Below are 12,327 nucleotides of genomic sequence, written 5' to 3'. Positions count from 1 at the left end.
AGCCCCATAGCATGATGTTTCCACCCCCATGCTTCACAGTAGGTATGGTGTTCTTGGGATGCAACTCAGTATTCTTCTTCCTCCAAACACGACGAGTTGAGTTTATACCAAAAAGTTCTACTTTGGTTTCATCTGACCACATGACATTCTCCCAATCCTCTGCTGTATCATCCATGTGCTCTCTGGCAAACTTCAGACGGGCCTGGACATGCACTGGCTTCAGCAGCGGAACACGTCTGGCACTGCGGGATTTGATTCCCTGCCGTTGTAGTGTGTTACTGATGGTGACCTTTGTTACTTTGGTCCCAGCTCTCTGCAGGTCATTCACCAGGTCCCCCCGTGTGGTTCTGGGATCTTTGCTCACCGTTCTCATGATCATTTTGACCCCACGGGATGAGATCTTGCGTGGAGCCCCAGATCGAGGGAGATTATCAGTGGTCTTGTATGTCTTCCATTTTCTGATGATTGCGCCCACAGTTGATTTTTTCACACCAAGCTGCTTGCCTATTGTAGATTCACTCTTCCCAGTCTGGTGCAGGGCTACAATACTTTTCCTGGTGTCCTTCGAAAGCTCTTTGGTCTTGGCCATGGCGGAGTTTGGAGTCTGACTGTTTGAGGCTGTGGACAGGTGTCTTTTATACAGATGATGAGTTCAAACAGGTGCCATTCATACAGGTAACGAGTGGGGGACAGAAAAGCTTCTTACGGAAGACGTTACAGGTCTGTGAGAGCCAGAGATTTTCCTTGTTTGAGGTGACCAAATACTTATTTTCCACCCTAATTTAGGAATAAATTCTTTACAAATCCTACCATGTGAATTCATGGATTTTTTTTCACATTCTGTCTCTCACAGTTGAAGTGTACCTCTGATGCAAATTACTGACCTCTGTCATCATTTTAAGTGGGGGAACTTGCACAATCGGTGGCTGACTAAATACTTTTTTGCCCCACTGTAGTAAACAAATCACAATAACTGTCACGGCTGTCAAGTTTATATTGTAAGGTAAAAATCCTACAATAATACAGCGAAAACCCCAACAACCAAATGATCTCCTATGTGGAAGCACTTGGCAACAGTGGGAAGGAAAAACTTCCTTTTAACAGGAAGAAACCTCTGGCAGAACCAGGCAGGGAAGGGGCAGCATTATCAACAGTTATCCTGGTGTAGGACATAATTTGTGTTGTGTGTTTTGTTTTGTTATAACATTATGTTTGTTGTGTATGTGTCTATGTTTATAGTGCACTGTCAAGTCTGTCTTCGTCGCCCTGTACATGGGATATTAAAGAGGAGGGTTAAGGTAAAGTCTTTAACCAACACTGCATAAAACAAAACTGTGTTGACATACTAGATAACTTAAGGAAATGGGATGTGTTGTCAGCACTGCCCTGTCTTTCATTCAGTATCCACACAGATATGGCTATATTTACAGTACTGGCCTTGTTTCCCCTTCAGCAGCTTGTGGCCTAACGGGACACTCCCTCTAACAGTGATGCAAATAGCCACCCCAGCTGTCACCTATCAGGGAGGATCCTCGGTGAGTACATAACCGGCCGTGTCCCACCACTGCAGCCTATGTCTCCCTTCATTTCCCATTACAGCGGGTGGGAAAACATTGGTGGAGGCAAAATAATGGGCCTGCTTAGATATGAGGAGGAGTAATCTAGGACAGGAATTAAACTTTCATCTCCTCCAAACAGCATTTCAACGACTCGACTGATTCGTCTCTGCGCAACAGTGCCATTTGTAAACTCAGACATGAATTATTAACGGTGGAGCTTTGCATATCGTTGAGACTCATCGGACAGCATTTACATCTTGGCACTTAGTGAGCTGCAGCTTCTGAGGTTACAGTTGAGGTGCGGTAATAATGGAGCTTCGCACACTTTAGCTGACAAACAAAATAAGAATTACTTTATTTTGAACACGGAGGCTGCGCCGCATGTTATACACAGATCGTACATACAAGAGCCACTTACGTAGCTTCGCCAAACACACATATACACACACACACAGGAGCAAAACTCCTGAAGTCGAAACTTAATTTTGTCATTACAGGAAGGTAGCATAAGGCTCCAGTTACGGTTTCTGCTGCCTCTGCAGTTCCACCTATATATATTGCCTTGTGTATAGAAATTGCCAACAAAGGGACGATTGGAACCATATGCCACTCATTTATTGCAGTGCTGTTGTTTTTTTCACTATCAGCCACTTAGACCCAGACTTGTCATTTACATATTTGCATGCAAGACAAATAGTCGTATACGTTGTACATCAGCACACCTTAGGGAGGGGTGCTGATAGGGAAACCGGTTCTGAAGTGGAAAAAGATTTTTTGACACAGATGCTTTTTGAGATAAGGGTCTGATAGTGTGATGTGTATTACAACTGGAAATTTGTAGATTTATAGAATTATCAGGACCATTTGGGGATTTTTGCTCTATTAAGCATTCAAACGGGATTTTATGAGCTGGCAAGTAAAAAAATTTAAAAAAAGGCGACATTGCTATTATTACAACAGGGACAAAGTGCAGGTCGTAAAAAGTCCCCCAATCCATTAAACACAAGTTTACAAAAAAACCTCTAAAATAGGCCTTTTAATCTCACTTTACTGCTGCAGCCTATATATATATATATATATATATATATATATATAAATGCTGAAATTAATATTTAAATATTTCACATAAGGTGGTCGTTAAATGTGTTCTGGGTTGTTTGCAGCCCAGTCTTAATTTATGCTGAAACCCAGCAGATCAGATTTCTGGGGTATGCAGATAATCATTAACCATTTCAATTACAGTCAAAGCATTAGATCTTTTTTTTTCCATTTGTCCATCTGTTTTTTTTCTTTCTTATTTAAAGAAATAAGTTGCTACTATTGATTCAAGTGTGATTAAAAATTGATTGGCACTTACGTTGGGTGCCAGGACTAGAAACTCCCTGTACATCACTGCTGTTTTGTACCTAGGAGCATTAACTGCAATAAAAGTAGATGACTCTGGAGTCACAGAAGGCCCAACTGGGGCAAAAGGTCCAGTTCGTGGAGGAAGGAGGAGGAAAAATAAGCAATTTATGTGAGAAAAAAGAAGCTCACCTCTAAGACCTCCCTTGGCAGCAACTCAGAAAAGCTTGGATACTGCAGCAATAAAGATACGCCACTGTCAAATGGACCGCATTCAGTAGTGTATTTGACAGTATTAAAGCAATAGTTCACACCAAATACAGCATGTAATGATCTGATGGTACTGTCATGTCCTATTTTGGAATGTGTTAAATATTTATCATACTGTACTACAGGTTTAATTTCAATTTCATTTTGCGTACCAAGAAGAAGGAAAGGTTAATGCGTGCGTGCATGACTTGTTTTTCCAAGAGACGTGTGCGTATATGCATTTGGAGCTGAATATACAAGCGTGTCAGTACTTAAAGTACTGCGTTGGTATGCGTCAGCGTGTGTTTGCTTCCATCTGTCTCTACAGTATGGCATCGCTTGGGGCAAAGGGTCAAACTGTGTGACACGGGAAGGTGTCAGGTTATGACGAAGCTTTGTCGCTCAGGGAGGTCAGATGTGCTCCGTGAGAGGGAAGAGGTCATGGTGGTTGTTGTGTCCCCAGAGATCAAATTGGGAAATGGATGCCCAGGTATACATAACTTTACTTTTTCAACAATTATTGACAAAGTTGCTCCATCGTATCATTAGTGGAGCATGCTTTTTAAAGTTTAAATTTGAATCACTTCAGTTTCTGTGAAAAATCTATTGCTTCATGGATCTGAACATGTCTCCATAAACCACTCTGTGCACGTGGGTGCCTGCATGGGGCCCGAGGCCTGGATGAGCATGTACGAGTCATGTGCTCGTCCACGCAGCAGCCCCAGACAGAAACATCATTGCTCTAATTAGCTGACCTGTCACCATCGACACCCACAGCTGTGCAGCGCTCAGGGAGCAGGCTGAGCACAGGCGGGGGCTGCAAGGTGCAGGGAAAGCCAGCAGTGAGAACACAGACGCTGATGAACACATCCAAGACCTCTGTCATCACATCAGGACAAAGGATGGCACCTCATGGTTTTGCCCGAGAGGCTACTCCACAGATTTATATACTTCAGTGAGACTACACTGCGACTTCCCTTTGCTGTTCTTTGAACTCCAGCAGCATCTGCAGTGTTTGGACAAGTCTTGTGGTTTGCTGACATTGCCTCTTCTTCTCCACTTGTTCTGGTGCAATACTAAAAACAATGATTTAAATATTATTAACATTTAATATCACAAAGTAGCAGATCCATCCATCCATTCGCTTCCGCTTATCCTTTTCAGGGTCGCGGGGGGTGCTGGAGCCTATCCCAGCTGTCATAGGGCGAGAGGCAGGGTACAGCCTTGACAGGTCACCAGTCTGTCGCAGGGCCAACACACAGAGACTAACAACCATTCGCGCTCACATTCACTCGCGCATTCACACCTATTGGCAATTTGGATTAATCAATTAACCTTTCCCCACAAGCTGCATGTCTTTGGACGGTGGGAGGAAGCCGGAGTACCCGGAGGGAACCCACGCAAAAACGGGGAGAACATGCAAACTCCACACAAAAAGATCCACTCAGGATCTTCTTGCTGTGTGGCAACAGTGCTAACCACCATGCTGCAAAAAATCAGATGAAAAGAGTTGACTAAAAAAGTCAAAAAGGTCATCTTTAATAACCATACAAAAAATCCAACAAATCCACACAGGTACACATGCAAACTCAGCCCATTCTCACTCCCGAGGTGTAACATCCTGACAATTTGTCATGTCCCGCATTACTGAGGAACGCGAAACTTATGCTACGCACTGGATTATGGGTGAAATCCAGTAGAATGACGGTAATACACGTTCCAGTCATGTATTCCAGCCCTAACCATAACCTTATCCTTAACCAGCACTTTAATGACGTGTTTTTCAAAGCTATTTAAAGGAAGACCTGAGGGTTAAGTCAAGCGAGCAAATATGTGTAGATTGATTCCAAACAGTTCTCATTTTTCTGATCTTGTCATTTAGGGACTTGTTGGGTGCCCGGAAGCGTAACATCTTGAGAATTTGTCACCTAGCGTAAAATATTACGCGTTGGGAGTGAGAACGTGTTGACAAACTCCATACCAAAAAAAGGCCCTAGATAGCTACTGGAGCCATCCTTACCCTAACCACTGTATCAATAAAATAATCATAAAGTCAACATCATAAAAATGAATCAAACTCAAAAAAAAAAAAAAATCTAAATTACACACTGGATTTAGAATAAAAATATATATTTTCTAACAGAGTGAGCTGTATTTTATATTGCATAGTGATGTTATTAACATTTAGGGTTAGACTTCACAAGCATTAACCAAAATCCAAAGCTTTTATTAGTCTACCGAACAGCACTGGTTCATAGTCATAAAATGTGAAAGCTGGACAATCATTGTGTCGAGTCACGGGCAGTTCGTCATTCACACTTCAGGTGTGAACCACTATCTGGATTTTACCACCATATTTTAAAGCTGATATCATTCCTGAGGCGTCAAACACAGCAGCTTTATCAGAAGTCGCTGGCGTATGAGAAACACGCACGCAGAGTCCATTGGCATCGGTACTTTGACGCACAGGCTGTTGAAAGACAATGCTTATACAAGGAGGAAAGAGGAGGTGGTGTAAAACACAAGGACTGTCAAACAGGAGAAAGTGATTCATGTCATGAGTGGTGGTGTTGAAGGTGGTGTGATCATGTGTGTTGCAGCACCAATGGCAAAAAAAACCCCACCTTGTGAGTGCTCCCTCACCCTGGGAATAAGGGCTCATATTTTATAGCTGTAGTTTTGTCCCAAGCAAGAGTAATGTATTGTAAGAGCTGTGTGATGCTGCAGATTTTAGTATTGATTCAATACCACGTAAAATGAGGGCCAATGTTGCTGATATCAATACAAATCAGATACTTTAACCAATAATGGCAGCTTATGTAGGGGAGAGCAGTGTGTCAGGACTTATGAGATGACTCATCATCATTTTTATTCCACAATAATTAGTTAATATAACAAAACACAACTTTCAGCTTTTCATGTATTCTGAAACCATGATTTTTGGAGACCTTGAATGTAAATGTGTCTCAAAATCGCTTCGGGTCAACTTCTGCTGTTTAAATGTGCTACAGGCTGTAAATAAAATAGGCATGACAATCCAAACAAAACTTTTTTTGACATAGTGCATCTCTAAGGTATATTTTTAATTAAAAAAAAGAAGAATACAGTAAATTAAATACTGAACTTATTGAACTGAAGTATCAATCCTATCGCAGCAGTATGGATCCAATATCAGCGTTGGTATCACTGCTATCGATATTTCGATCAATCTGCCCACCTCTAATGATCTGTTTTATTTTAAAAGAAATAATTCATTTTAAATCATGTTCATGAAAACTTCTCATAATTAAAAACAAAAGGAACTGAGTGGATGTTTGGTGAATTTTCTGCCAGCAGCAACAGTAATCTTTTGCTAATAATGGGGGGGAAAAGTGGCTAAGACATACAAATATAAGATAAAACGAAGAGCAGCTGAGGAATAACATTGCTGTCAATGAAGCATAAAGCGCATGTTTCCATCCACGCAGCGCTGTAACCTTCCAGCTGCTTGTCAGCGCTTTGTGTCTGGATAGGCTGTTGTTTGGGCCGCGGTGCGTCTGGGAACATAAGGGGAGATGACACTGGGGTAGAGATGTAAGACACGGTGCACTGGCTATCGGAGGTCTCCTGGTAGGCCTCAGACACGGTGCTTTGTGCTTTCCGTCCTCCAGCCCAGACTCATCCTCAGTCTGGCTGCCACGCACACACACAGGCAGGGCAAAGAAATCCCTCATCTTGTATCTGGTTCAAGGTCCGCTGCAGTTGATGGCAGTCGATGACAATCCATTCAGGAACAAGGGAATATCACCTGAGACTTGAAATGGAAAGCAGTGAGAGAAACTTTAAAAAAGGGGAGAAATGCACTGCTACACAGCAAAATCTCCAGTGTTAAATTAACACTAGAGAGTGTCTATATGGGTCCACACCTCTGAGTGTTAAATACAACACTGTTGAGTGTTAAATTAACACTTTTGACAGTGTTATATGTTTAAAAGTAACCTAGTCAGTTTTGAAGATTAACAATGGCTAACACTGAGCAGTGCTGATTTTCTAACACTGGAATATTTCTAACATTTTGAGTTATTTTCCAGTGTTAGAAAATCAGCACTGCTCAGTGTTAGCCATTGTTAATCTTCAAAACTGACTAGGTTACTTTTAAACATATAACACTGTCAAAAGTGTTAATTTAACACTCAACAGTGTTGTATTTAACACTCAGAGGTGTGGACCCATATAGACACTCTCTAGTGTTAATTTAACACTGGAGATTTTGCTGTGTAGAGTACAGAATAAGATAAGATAAGATAAGATAACCTTTATTAGTCCCACACGTGGGAAATTTGTTTTGTCACAGCAGGAAGTGGACAGTGCAAAAGTTATGACGCAAAAATTAGAATACAATAAGAATAAATACAGTACACAGCTGTACAGAATAGAATAAAATAATATACTATATACAGTAGAATAAAATAGAATAAAAATATACAATAAGATAAAAATAGAATACGAATGCTATATACAACTGAGTAAAAATACAACGATGCCAGAAAAGATTATTGCACTTAGTATTATTGCACATGTGTGGATGTGTGTGTTTGTTCAGTTAAAGTCTTTGTTGTGGAGTCTGACAGCAGTGGGGAGGAAAGACCTGCGAAATCTCTCCGTCCCACACCGTGGGTGCCGCAGTCTCCCACTGAAGGAGCTGCTCAGTGCTGTCACAGTCTGCTGCATGGGGTGGGAGACGTTGTCCAACAGGGATGAATAAAACCAAGGACTTAGCACTTTAATTTGAAATATTGAATCACAAACCTGACATTTGCTTTGTATTACAATTCTCATTAGTATTTTACTTCTTAACAAATGCTACAGAATAATATGCTTTTTCTCAATTTTCCCACCCCACTGTACAGGGAGTGCAGAATTATTAGGCAAGTTGTATTTCTGAGGGATAATTTTATTATTGAACAACAACCATGTTCTCAATGAACCCAAAAAACTCATTAATATCAAAGCTGAATGTTTTTGGAAGTAGTTTTTAGTTTGTTTTTAGTTTTAGCTATTTTAGGGGGATATCTGTGTGTGCAGGTGACTATTACTGTGCATAATTATTAGGCAACTTAACAAAAAACAAATATATACCCATTTCAATTATTTATTTTTACCAGTGAAACCAATATAACATCTCCACATTCACAAATATACATTTCTGACATTCAAAAACAAAACAAAACCAAATCAGCGACCAATATAGCCACCTTTCTTTGCAAGGACACTCAAAAGCCTGCCATCCATGGATTCTGTCAGTGTTTTGATCTGTTCACCATCAACATTGCGTGCAGCAGCAACCACAGCCTCCCAGACACTGTTCAGAGAGGTGTACTGTTTTCCCTCCTTGTAAATCTCACATTTGATGATGGACCACAGGTTCTCAATGGGGTTCAGATCAGGTGAACAAGGAGGCCATGTCATTAGTTTTTCTTCTTTTATACCCTTTCTTGCCAGCCACGCTGTGGAGTACTTGGACGCGTGTGATGGAGCATTGTCCTGCATGAAAATCATGTTTTTCTTGAAGGATGCAGACTTCTTCCTGTACCACTGCTTGAAGAAGGTGTCTTCCAGAAACTGGCAGTAGGACTGGGAGTTGAGCTTGACTCCATCCTCAACCCGAAAAGGCCCCACAAGCTCATCTTTGATGATACCAGCCCAAACCAGTACTCCACCTCCACCTTGCTGGCGTCTGAGTCGGACTGGAGCTCTCTGCCCTTTACCAATCCAGCCACGGGCCCATCCATCTGGCCCATCAAGACTCACTCTCATTTCATCAGTCCATAAAACCTTAGAAAAACCAGTCTTGAGATATTTCTTGGCCCAGTCTTGACGTTTCAGCTTGTGTGTCTTGTTCAGTGGTGGTCGTCTTTCAGCCTTTCTTACCTTGGCCATGTCTCTGAGTATTGCACACCTTGTGCTTTTGGGCACTCCAGTGATGTTGCAGCTCTGAAATATGGCCAAACTGGTGGCAAGTGGCATCTTGGCAGCTGCACGCTTGACTTTTCTCAGTTCATGGGCAGTTATTTTGTGCCTTGGTTTTTCCACACGCTTCTTGCGACCCTGTTGACTATTTTGAATGAAACGCTTGATTGTTCGATGATCACGCTTCAGAAGCTTTGCAATTTTGAGACTGCTGCATCCCTCTGCAAGATATCTCACTATTTTTGACTTTTCTGAGCCTGTCAAGTCCTTCTTTTGACCCATTTTGCCAAAGGAAAGGACGTTGCCTAATAATTATGCACACCTGATATAGGGTGTTGATGTCATTAGACCACACCCCTTCTCATTACAGAGATGCACATCACCTAATATGCTTAATTGGTAGTAGGCTTTCGAGCCTATACAGCTTGGAGTAAGACAACATGCATAAAGAGGATGATGTGGACAAAATACTCATTTGCCTAATAATTCTGCACTCCCTGTAGATCGATCATCAGGTGATTAGAAGTGGAGCACATTTATTTAAAGGTGTCATTATTAATTTTGCGACTTTTAACCATCAAGGGTCCGTCAAAAGCAGTCCACAAATAAAACTATTGATCACAAACCCGCACCTCTTCGTCTCCCGCGCGCACATGCTCTTCTAAAATATGCATTGTGAATCCACATCTGCTATGAGCTGGATGCCCCTGCATCATGCTTGGGTGATACAATTTATATCATTTCAGGGGAATGGGTGAAAATCAATAAGATTTAGTTTGCAGCCTAATTCATTTTCAAGGTTTGGATAAAATGTGTGACTAATGAGGGAAAAATGTAAATGTTATGAAGTTTCACTTCATCACCACCACCACCTCCTCCTCCTCAATCCCGCTGCAGCCATAATCGAAGTTCAGAAAGTCAATAAACTATGTGCAGAAATTATTTTAGCTCCATCGTCTCTATTTTCTGACTTTTGTGACTTTTGCCAAAAAATATATAAAAACAGAGATGTGCATTCTTTTCTAACAGGCAACTTTTCTTGCAAGTAAGCTAAGCAGAAGTCTCTAGATACAGTATATTTTCCCTAATGTTAAATTAAAAAGCACTAAAGCGGGACTGTTCCACCCTTAACTGGCTTGCTCAGAAGAATCCCTATTAGTGAACGCTGTTTAAAATGAAACCACATCTTTTGGCCCCTTTTGCAAAGTAAACAGTTACAATGAAAGGAGAAAAACAACTACTGATGTTTTCAGAAATATTTTTCTTGGATAAATATTAAAAGTCATTCGTAACTTTGATCTTAGTGCTTCTGAGCATTTCCTACATCAAGGAAACTTCCCACTTTTCATTCCACCTGTCAACTGCCACAATCTGTTTTTATTTCTAGCTACCATCTCTGTCTGGGATGGAAATAAGCTTCCCAGACCGAGTTAACTGCTACTGAGCTATTGTCAAGTATGTTTGGGATATGAAAAAACACTGTGAAGTAACTTTTTGGTTGTGATTTTTGTGGTGTTGCATTATTCACTGAACGCAAATAAAAATAACATCAGAGGTGGGGAAGTGTTTCTGTAAGAATAAAGTCACCACGGAGGGCGTGATATAAACAGAGTGCAAACCTTCAGCCTCCATTATGATGTCTTGTACTGTTTAGAATAATTAGCGGGCATTATTGTGGATTGCATGCATATTTATGGTGTGTGCCAGGTGAAATGTGGAACTGTAAGCTCAGTATTGATCATGTAATGTCCTTCATCAATGTCAGCCTCACAGCATCGTAATCAGCCAAGCAAGGAGTAATTAGTACTGAGGTGTGATTGACACATGGAAAGTAACCAGACAACTGCTCACTTTGTGGTTCATTTTTGTGTCTGCAGAATGTATATTTGGCAGATAGTTGTTTTTACTGCATGCCAGACTTTCTTGGAATTTTTTAAAGTGGTCTTAAGCAATAGGTCTCCAGCCTTTCCAAAGTTCAAGCATGAAAGCACCTAGCTCAAAGGATGAACCGGTATTGTACCTCTACATAACAGATAACTCAGTGAAAAGCCAATTTTGAATCGCATCTTTCTAAAAAAAAAATACCTACAGCAGATAAACAATATCTGAAAGTCATATCCTTTAGCAATAGGAAAAAATCCAGCAAAGACCTGACACAGGACCTAAAAAATGCATTTGACCCTTCAGTTGATCCATCTACTGTTCACTGAAGCCTCATCAGAAATGGTGTCAGTGGAAGTGTTGCTGTCAAGAAGCCATTCTTATGGAAGGGAAACAGGAAGAAAAGGGGGAGTGTGCCAGATTACAGAGGAACTGGCCTAAAAATCTGTGGCGACAAGTCTTATGGAGTCATGAATCCAAATTTGAAAAATGTTGGTTCAAATCATTTCCACTATTTACAGAGGAGGTCAAGAGAGAGATACAACAGTAAGTCCAGAGCTCTCATGGTTTGAAGTGCATTTCAGCCAGTGGTGTTGAAGATCTTGGAATCGAATAATATTAATGGAAGTATGAAATACAGTTGGATCTTGATTCATAATGAAATACCATGACAGTCATGGATTGGCCTCCCCAGAGCCCAGACCTCAGCATTACTGAAGCAATGTGAGATCATCTTGACTGAGAACAGAACGAAAGGCAGCCGACATCCAAAGAAGAGCTTTAAATGTCCTCAAGAAGAACTCTTCCTGGAGACTACTGAAAGAAATTACAGGAAAACCTCTCTAAGGAAGTTTAAGCTGTGTTAAAGAATAAAGGATAAAGTTTTGTCTTTCAACCTCTGTTGTTAGCCTATATACTGTATTTCCTGTTTGCACATGCTTCAATACCCTGCACCCATTTTCCTAGCTAATTATAAAGCAAATACCTTTGCAGAGTAAGTTTAAAGCAATGGGTGTGTTGGACTGGTCTGTAAAAAAAGCCCCCACTGGTTTGTGCTCATCCTCCACTTCAGCATTATGGCTGTAGCTATGTTGCTTTTGTGGAAACAGAAGCCTAAATAATTACATCAAAATGCTAATAGCATCAAGCTTGGTTAGCAAGGTGCAACAGTAGGCTGTATAGAAACATATAACAATGGAGCACAGTTTCTTGCTTATTAGTCCACTTACTGCACAGGAAGGCAAACCCATTTGTCATATAATTGCATTAAAATGACTCCAAACAGTACACATGGCCCAGTTCAGTGAACAAGCTTAGGTAAACTCAAGAACATAGCTATAAGCTA

At 40.9% G+C, this 12,327-nt stretch overlaps 1 protein-coding gene and 1 long non-coding RNA gene across 3 annotated transcripts in view; one reads left to right on the top strand and one right to left on the bottom strand.

Moving 5' to 3' along the window:
* Window positions 1–12,327, bottom strand: part of neto1l (neuropilin (NRP) and tolloid (TLL)-like 1, like) — a 450,458-nt gene that overhangs the window by 245,646 nt on the left and 192,485 nt on the right. The window lies entirely within an intron of this gene.
* LOC309714251 overlaps window positions 1–12,327 on the top strand; it is a 60,041-nt gene that overhangs the window by 10,777 nt on the left and 36,937 nt on the right. For both annotated transcript variants that reach the window (XR_014278861.1, XR_014278862.1), the window contains exons 2-3: window positions 1,240–1,298; window positions 1,454–1,535. This is a non-coding gene — a long non-coding RNA (uncharacterized lncRNA). The remainder of the gene's footprint in view (window positions 1–1,239; window positions 1,299–1,453; window positions 1,536–12,327) is intronic.

This window comes from Aulonocara stuartgranti (genome assembly GCF_965226115.1).
Source record: "Aulonocara stuartgranti genome assembly, chromosome: 9".
In the NCBI taxonomy this organism is placed as follows: Eukaryota; Metazoa; Chordata; class Actinopteri; order Cichliformes; family Cichlidae; genus Aulonocara; species Aulonocara stuartgranti.
The sequence above is the reverse complement of the archived record's forward strand: the minus strand, read 5'-3'. Positions and strand labels throughout refer to the sequence as shown.